Consider the following 8336-nt stretch of genomic DNA (forward strand, 5'->3'; position numbering starts at 1 on the left):
CCCGCTTCTGATTTTTAAATGAAAAGCTATCAATACTTATTGATGCCTATTACAATGGCGGGCACTGGGTACACAGTAAATACAATACAGTCCCTGCTTTCACAGAGCGCAGAGCCCAATGGGATGAGCAGATAGGAAACAACAACAACAACAATTTTAAATATAGCAGTGTTAGGAGAGAAAAAAAGAGCCTCGTGATAGACAGTGAGAGAAGAAACGACAGAAGGAAAGAGGGAAGGAAAGGAGAGAGAGAGCCTGAGCAATTTCAAACGTAAACTTCTTGCAAAAACTACAAACTTGGGCCAGTTTGAAAATATGAGCCTTCACTAAGGTGAACATGATAGCTTTGTTTTTGTCGAATAAGGTGAATCGTTTGGAAGGTCACATACAGCAAGAGCAGTGAGGTTCGAGCTGAATCAAGTGGAGACAGAGACATGGCTCATCCTAAAATGTCAGAGGCAGCTATGGCTCGTCTAACCGGGTCGTGCTATCTCCAGTCACTGACCTTTCTGCTCTTCTGTTCTCTAGAGTGGCTGCTTGGCACGTATTGGCTTTTCCCATAGCTGAATTATTTCTCTGCCAACTTGGCTTATGAAATGTCTACAAGCAGTTTAAATCATCATGACGAAAGACACAAAAAGGTCCGGAGGGCTTTTAAATCACGTTTTCCTAATTTTTTTCTTTTCTTTTCTTTTCTTTTCTTTTCTTTTCTTCTCTTTTCTTTTCTTTTCTTTTCTCTTCTTCCTCTTCTCTTCTCTTCTCTTCTCTTCTCTTCTCTTTTCTTTCTTTTCTTTTCTGTCTTTTTTTTTAAGTGAATAGGTAAGAAACAAAGGTTACCAGGAGGATTTTCAACAGGTTTGCCTCTAACCTTTGCAGAGCTACCTGTGAGAGAAACAAAGGCCCACATACTGTATTTAAATACTTAGCATGCATAGATCAAGCTAGCCAACTTAAATAAAATAGGATAAAGAGATATTCTCTCCTTTTACCTTGACACACATGCCTTCATGTTCTAGAAGGCTAGATTTGGGTTTAGAATTCTCAAACGCCTTGGAGTTCCACACGAGGAAGCGATGGCGTGGGAAGAGCTGGTCCCCAGTCCCCAGCCTCTGGTGCCCCTCTGTCCCTATGCCAGCCCCATCCCACACTGGAGGGCCTTTCTGCTCGTTCAGGTGAATCCGGTAACTAACATGATGCAGTTCCAGTCACACAAGCTTCAAACAGCCACCCCTGGGGTCTGGCAGTGTGCGCACTGGGGCTGCGGTTCACCCTTAGAGGAAAGACGCAGGCAAGAGGCCCATGGCTTGGGTCTATTTGGGAAGGAATGCTGGGGTTCTAGGTGCTCAGAGCTTGGTCTGAAAGGGGAGAACACAGATTCGTGGTGGACACATCCCCTTGGTCCCAAGGATGCCTCCACTTGCTGAAAAGAGCATCAAATGGGACCCCAAAACCTGGGACTCAGGGCAGGGGCTCCTCTTGCCTGGGTCCAAGTACATACCAACTTTCAAATTTTTTAATTTACTTTGATTAAAGTAATAAAGTTATTTTTATTAAAGTAATAGTTGTACACTAAGCAGATCAAATAGTAAAGACTAGTTTATAATGGGTGTCAACTCTCTCTCCCTTCCCTGATGCCACACTTCAGAGACAACCTCTTGGAACCACCAGGTCTTCTAGCATTTCTCTCAATAACCCTAGATTACATTCTCACTTCTACCTATTATCAACTGTAGACATTATTGTTTTTACATAAACAACCTTAAACTCCACAAAAGTTGCAAGTACATCACAAAGAACTTTTTTTGTTACTGAACCATTTGAAAGTAAGTTGCCAATATGATCCTCATCAGCCTTGTATTTTTGTTAGTATTTCCAATAAGCGAAGGTATTTTCCAATATAACCACATTACAATCATCAATCCTCCAACCTCATTTGGTTCCCAACAATGTCCTTTTTTTTTTTTTAATTTTAAATATTTTATTTATTTTTTGAGAGAAAGAGTGTGAGTAGGAGAGGGGCAGAGAGAGAGAGAGAGAGAGAGAGAGAGGGAGAGAGAGATTGAGAATCCGAAGCAGGCTCCGAGCTCTGAGCTGTCAGCACAGAGCCTGACATGGGGCTTGAATCCATGAGCCATGAGATCATGACCTGAGCCGAAGTCAGCCGCTTAACTGACTGAGCCACCCAGGTGTCCCCCCAACAATGGCCTTTTCAGCAAAATAATCCAATCAGGAATCATGCATTGCAAATAGTTATCATGTCTCTATAGTTTCCTTCAATCTAGAATAGTCTTTTGATTTTCACGATCTTAACTCTTTTGAAGATTAAAGGTCACCTTTTCTTTTTTTTTTTTTTTTTGAATGTCCCTCAGTTTGAGTTTGTCTAATATTTTCTCATGATCACATTCAGGTTATGGGCCTTGAGTATCACGTGAGTGCACATGCTGTGTTCTCATTGGCATCCTCCCAGGTGGCACATTACTTAGCTGTGTCTCATTATAAGGGATATTGATTTTGTTCATTTGATTAAGGTGGTGAAGGAAGGGTACTATTTCATAATTATTCTGTGGAGATGGGGTGCCTGGGTGGCTCAGTAGGTTAAGCGTCCGACTTCGGCTCAGGTCATGATCTCACAGTTTGTGGGTTTGAGCCCTGTGTCGGGCTCTGTGCTGACAGCTCAGAGCCTGGAGCCTGTTTCAGATTCTGTGTCTCCTTCTCTGCCCCTCCCCTGTTCACACTCTGTTTCTGTCTGTCTCAAGAATAAATAAACATTAAAAAAATTTTTTTTAAATAATAATTATTCTGTGGAGAAATACTTTTTTGAGACTATTTCAATATCCTGTTTCTCCGCAAATGGACACCCTCCTCACCACACTTGAAGTCTAACATCCAGTGTCAGGTGGCCCCTCACGGCCTCCTCACTTCCTTAGACTCCAGCTCCGAACCCCAGGCACCATTGCCTGCCTCAACCAATCCTACCATGAAGACATCCACTTTGCTTTCCTAGTGGCTTTGGATTGAAATGTTCATGGAGGGAAGGACGGGAAGGAAAGGGAATACAAAGAAAGGAAAAGGAGGGGAAAGGTAGAGGAAAGGGAAGAAAAAGAGCAATTCTGATTTACTCTCATTGAGGAGAATATGGAAATAATCTGAAGTAATGATAATTCAACATTAGAAAACTCTTGCATCTGAAAATAAGGGCTTACCGCTTACACTAACCTTTGATTATTATTCTCTTTCCTCACTGGCAAGACAAAATCATACTGTGATATTTATTTAAGTAGAAAAACTAAGAAAAAGATATCTCTAGGTCACACGGCAAATGATTTGCTGAACTAAAACAAAAACCTTGCGGGGTCAAGTGTATCACCACCTCATCTCTATGATTTCACCTGGCTAGCTCCTGCCTTTTGTTTACAAAGTATAGGTAGAGTTAGTGCCTATACACTGTGTCTTGAGGAATACTGTGAGGTCCCAAATATCTGCTGGGGAAAAGTGTTCCCATTGATCTGTCATAGCTCCATTCTCTTTCCTATGGACTCTGAAATTCACATGATTTGTCACACATTTGGGGAAGTTAAAAAAAAAATTGGGAGACAGCCTTCAGGAAGTCTTTGTTTAAATGTACATTTATTGCCTGAAAGACAGCAGGCTTTAAAGAGAGAGTCCTTTAGGGTGCCTGGGTGGTGCAGTCAGTGAAGCGTCTGACTTCATTTCGGCTCAGGTCATGATCTCACTGTGAGTTCCAGCCCCACATCAGGCTCTGCTCTGATGGTGTGGAGCCTGCTTGGGATTCTGTCTCCCCATCTCTCTGACCCTCCCCTGTTTGTGCTCCCTCCCTCTCTCTCTCTCGAAATAAATACATAAGTTTAAAGAAAGAGAGAGAGAGAAAATCCTTTAAACACCCTATTAGTGGTGTATGTAACAAGTTCAGCTCAGCAAATACCTATTGAATATACCTCTTGGGCCAGGTACCGATATGGATTTGGTAATGAATGAGACAGATATGGTCCCTGCCTCAGGGAGCACCACACTACAAATACGATGAATGTCACAAAAACAGAAACCACAGGGAGCTTGCAGAGGGCATACCATGAAGAGCTAACCTGGATAAACTTTCTGGCAACTTGAAGAAAATAGGAATTAGTTAAGTGAAAGGTTAGGGGGAGAAGGGAGAAGGGGCAGCAGACTGCTCTGGGCAGAGGGGAAGGAATGTGTTAATGCTCAAAAAGTAGAGTATTATGAGAGTAGACAACAAAAAAGGAAGGGCGGCCAGAGATAAGGTAACCTTATAAGCAGGGAAGGAAGGACCAGGCATAGAGGGCCATGGTAAGACATATAGACTGAATTCCATTGAAGGGTTTTAAACAGGGAAATGATATGCAGATTTGCATTTTTAAAAGACCGCTGTGAATATAGTGTAGTGAATAGACTTTGGGCATAAGGATAGATACAGGGAACCCCTTAGGAAGCTATTTTAGTAGTCCAAATGAGAGACATTGTTTGTGGTGGCACAGACAGAAGAGGACAAACTGAAGATACATTTAGGAGTTTGAATTGGTAGGACACATAGAATTGATACAATGCACAAAGGAGGAAGAGTCAAAGATGATTGATTCTTGGTCTTTTCCTCGGTAGTGTTTGCAATGATTACGGCCAATTAGTTATTTGTGCCATTGTTTATTTAATGTCTGCCTTCCTCGCGGGATTATACGCCACCCAAAGACAATCTTGTTCCACACCTTATTCCTTGCGTGCATGCTCTAGTGTGGTTTGTGGCACATAACCATGCTTAAAAGCTATTTGTTGGTTAAATGATATTTTTAGGTATAAGCAGATGGGTTTCTGGTGGTATCATTCACTGAGATAGGGACATGGAGCAGGAAGGAGCAGTTTAGAGGGTGAATTTTGACCATGCTGAGTACCTGTGAAATTCCAAGGGGAAACGTGCTGTACGCAATTGGAAATATGAGTCTAAACCTCAGGAGAGAGAGATGGGCTGGACAGATATGGTAGTCATGAGCATAGGGAAGGCAATCAAAGCCATGGAGTAGATGAGATAACCTAATCAGCAAATTTGGAATAAGAAAAGGAAACCCCAAGAGAGCACACAGAAGTAGTATTTAAGGGTTGTGCAGAGGAGGAACAGCCAACAAAGGAGTTTGAGAGGTGGCCAGAGTGTTCTGGTGGCCAGAGGTAGGAGGAAACCCGGGAGCAAATAGTGTCTGAGGTTTAAGGGAAGAGCGTTCAGGAAAGAAGGAAGAGTCAACAGTGTCCAATGCTTTCGAGAACTCAACGTGGGGAGTCCTTGATAACCAGCTTCAATACAGTGGTGGACGAAAGCCAGAGTGATGTAAGGTGAAAGTGTGGAGAGAAAACAGATTTAGCCAATGCAAAAGGCCCAGTAACTTATTTAGCTGGTTAGTTGTCATCTTTCAAAACAATTATGCTCCAGAGAGGATAAAACGCAGAACGTGAATTTTTAAAAAAGAGAGCACGGAGTGTGAGTGGGCTCGAGTCCGTGATGAGGCAATAACACGGAGGTTCAGGGGGAATGAGGAGATCTCCAGGATGAGTGCCTGTAAGTGGGAGGAGAGTAGGATAGATAACTGATTATTTCATCATTTTGCCTTAGGTCAGCCCTAATCCTTACCTTCAAAGAATGTCAAAGGATTTACTGACAGGATTTAGCCAATGGAGCTCCACCTCTCACAGACAGATTTCGTTAAGGGCCCTCACTCAAATCCAAGAAGATAAAGTTCTGTTGAGAAATTTTAGGGCATTTCTTGAAGCTTTTCAACCTCTTCTCTGCAAAGAAGCTATCCAGTGGAAAGCAAAAAATATTTAAAAACAGCAACAACAAAAACCTCTCTCAGCTAAGAAACTGGGATTAATATTTACCTAACTTTTGGTTCAGGGATTTGATTTTTTTGTGTATCATCATTCTTGCCCCTTATCTAGTTATAGGGATGTTAACAGAACTACTAAAATCATCTGTGTGAAATACTTAAAACAAAGTCAGTGATAAAAATACAAGGTGACACTTCCTTTCCTAGAGGTAATAAATTTAGCATTAGCCTAAAGTACCATTTATTCCTGGGGGTTTATACATTTAGTCCAATCGCTAACTAGAAAAATGGAAAGATAAAGTATAGATTCTGTCTCAGATTTTGAAATTTCTAGGATCATAAGGTCAGGGAAAGTTGGCATGAAAAATGCCTTCCTAATCCTTAAGTACGGAAAACCATACCCTAGCCTCAGCCCTGACCTCTGTGGCCCCCCCAGGTGACCTTGGATCCTTACAGCACTTTGGTTAGAGGTAAACACACTCCACCTACTCTGCCTGGCTAGCCAGTCCTCAGTTCTCCGCTCCCTCAAGGCTGTATCTTCCTAGCTTAAGCGGTTGGGACGAATCTTCTCTTCCCTGGGTTCCCTATCCAATCATTTCACCACCTTAATCTCTCCTGCCATAGAGCTTCTTGTTCAGAGGAGGTTAAAGTTGATTTGAATAGAAATCTGAGTGTAGAAAGTGCAGAAAGTCAAATTTCTACCTAGAAAGCAATATCTCCATGGCACATACAAGACTGTTATTCATAGGCAGGTTAATTCAGAAACTAGGCAAATTTGGGAATAAAGAAGTTGTAGGAAAGCTGTCCTTTCATTGTACTTTGGTAACAGCAAACATGTTTTTTGTGTGTGTGCGTTTCTCACAAAGCTCTGTCCTCAGTGCACACTAAGTGATAATGAGGATTAAGGGGCTTAGAAGCAAACTCAAAAATACCCAAGATGGGAGCTCCAAAAACACAGGCCTTCATTTCCTTTAATCTTTACCCACCTCTTTTTCTCCAGTTAAGTTTTCCTGGATACCACAAACTCCTTCCTATTATTGTTTCCCTCTATCATTACAATTTAGAAAAGGGCCCTTAACATCTGTCCCTAAAATCCATTCCTTCAACACAGACTTAGGTGCCTTTTACTTTTCACCATTGTGCCAAGTACTGAGGTTACAACTGTGAATTGGAATTGATCCTCAACTTCAAGGAACTTCTGATTCAGGGGTGATTCAAGAATAAAAGGAATTCAAAGATTTATGGTGACCTAAAGCATTTTCCGGACTATAAAGGTGATAACACCTGGATCTCCTTTATAGCTAAGTACATCTTCTGATTTTGTATTATTGAAACCATGGCTCCAAGTCTAAATACACCTGTGTATGCATATAACCTTAGATGTTTACACTGTTAAATTTAAACTGGTCCTTAAGTACAGGGCTTTTGCAATTCATTCATTCCTGGGTTTGTCTCTGAGCTATTTCTTAATACTGATGTCAGAAGTTTCAAGCATACCCACCAATTTTGAGGGTCAAAGGGCATATCTGATAATAAGAATGGTGTTTGGTGTCCACGGATATTTTCTTTTCCCTAGTTCCTTTTTAAAAAAAAATTAATCAAGTTTTATTTTTCAAAACGTGCAGTTGGTGGGATCTGTTCATGGATCTTCACCGGCAGCTAGCGTCTCTCCATCCTTGAGGATTCTAGTGTAAATGACTTGGGTCCTGTGCTTTGAAATCCGTTTAAAAAGTCTTTACTAAGGAGCTTCTGGGGATGCGTGGGTGGCTAAGTAGGTTAAGCGTCCAACTCGTGATCTCGGATCAGGTTGTGATCTCATGGTTCGTGGGTTTGAGCCTCATGTCAGGCTCCTCACTGACAGCCCGGAGCCTGCTTGTGATTCTCTCTCTCCCTCTCTGCCCCTCCCCCTCTTAAGCCCATATGCCTCTCTCTAAATATAAATAAATAAGATTAGAAAAAAAGGGGAGAGAAAGACATCAAAATAAGATTATATTACAAAAGAGCTTTTGAAAGGCTGCCCTGGCAGGGGAACCACGAGTCTACTGTCTCTATGACAACAGCCAGGGTTATAAGCTTATAGTCGGGAACTTCCTTACAAAGTTTGTCATACGTCTGCTTTGTCAAACAAGACCAAGTTACTGAGCTTGTCTTGAACTTTGCCTTTGGACCACCTCTTTTTGGCCTTGCTTCCAGATTTGTTCACCAGGTCTTTGTCTTTCTTGGCTGACTTTCCGGCATCTCTGTTCTTGTCCTTGGGCGGCACGGCCATGGCGAGGCTCAGACGGCAGCTGCTGCCCCTGCGGCCTCATTATCTTCTCCCTAGCTTTGATGGCTTGGTTTGCCTCGTGTGAGAGATATGTTGAATTATTATGTAGAATTCATATTTAACAAACAGCTTTGCAGAGCTGAGTTGTGATACTCTCTATTTTGTTAACCAATTTGACTATTTGAAACGTGTTTTTACAATTTATTTATTTATTTTTTAAATGG

The 8336-nt window shown here is 41.8% G+C and overlaps 1 pseudogene; it reads right to left on the bottom strand.

The window, feature by feature from the left end:
• Window positions 1-6003: 6003 nt before the first annotated feature.
• On the bottom strand, window positions 6004-8115 carry LOC101096109 (annotated as a pseudogene).
• Window positions 8116-8336: the final 221 nt, after the last annotated feature.

Source organism: Felis catus, chromosome D2, assembly GCF_018350175.1.
Source record: "Felis catus isolate Fca126 chromosome D2, F.catus_Fca126_mat1.0, whole genome shotgun sequence".
Classification (NCBI taxonomy): domain Eukaryota; kingdom Metazoa; phylum Chordata; class Mammalia; order Carnivora; family Felidae; genus Felis; species Felis catus.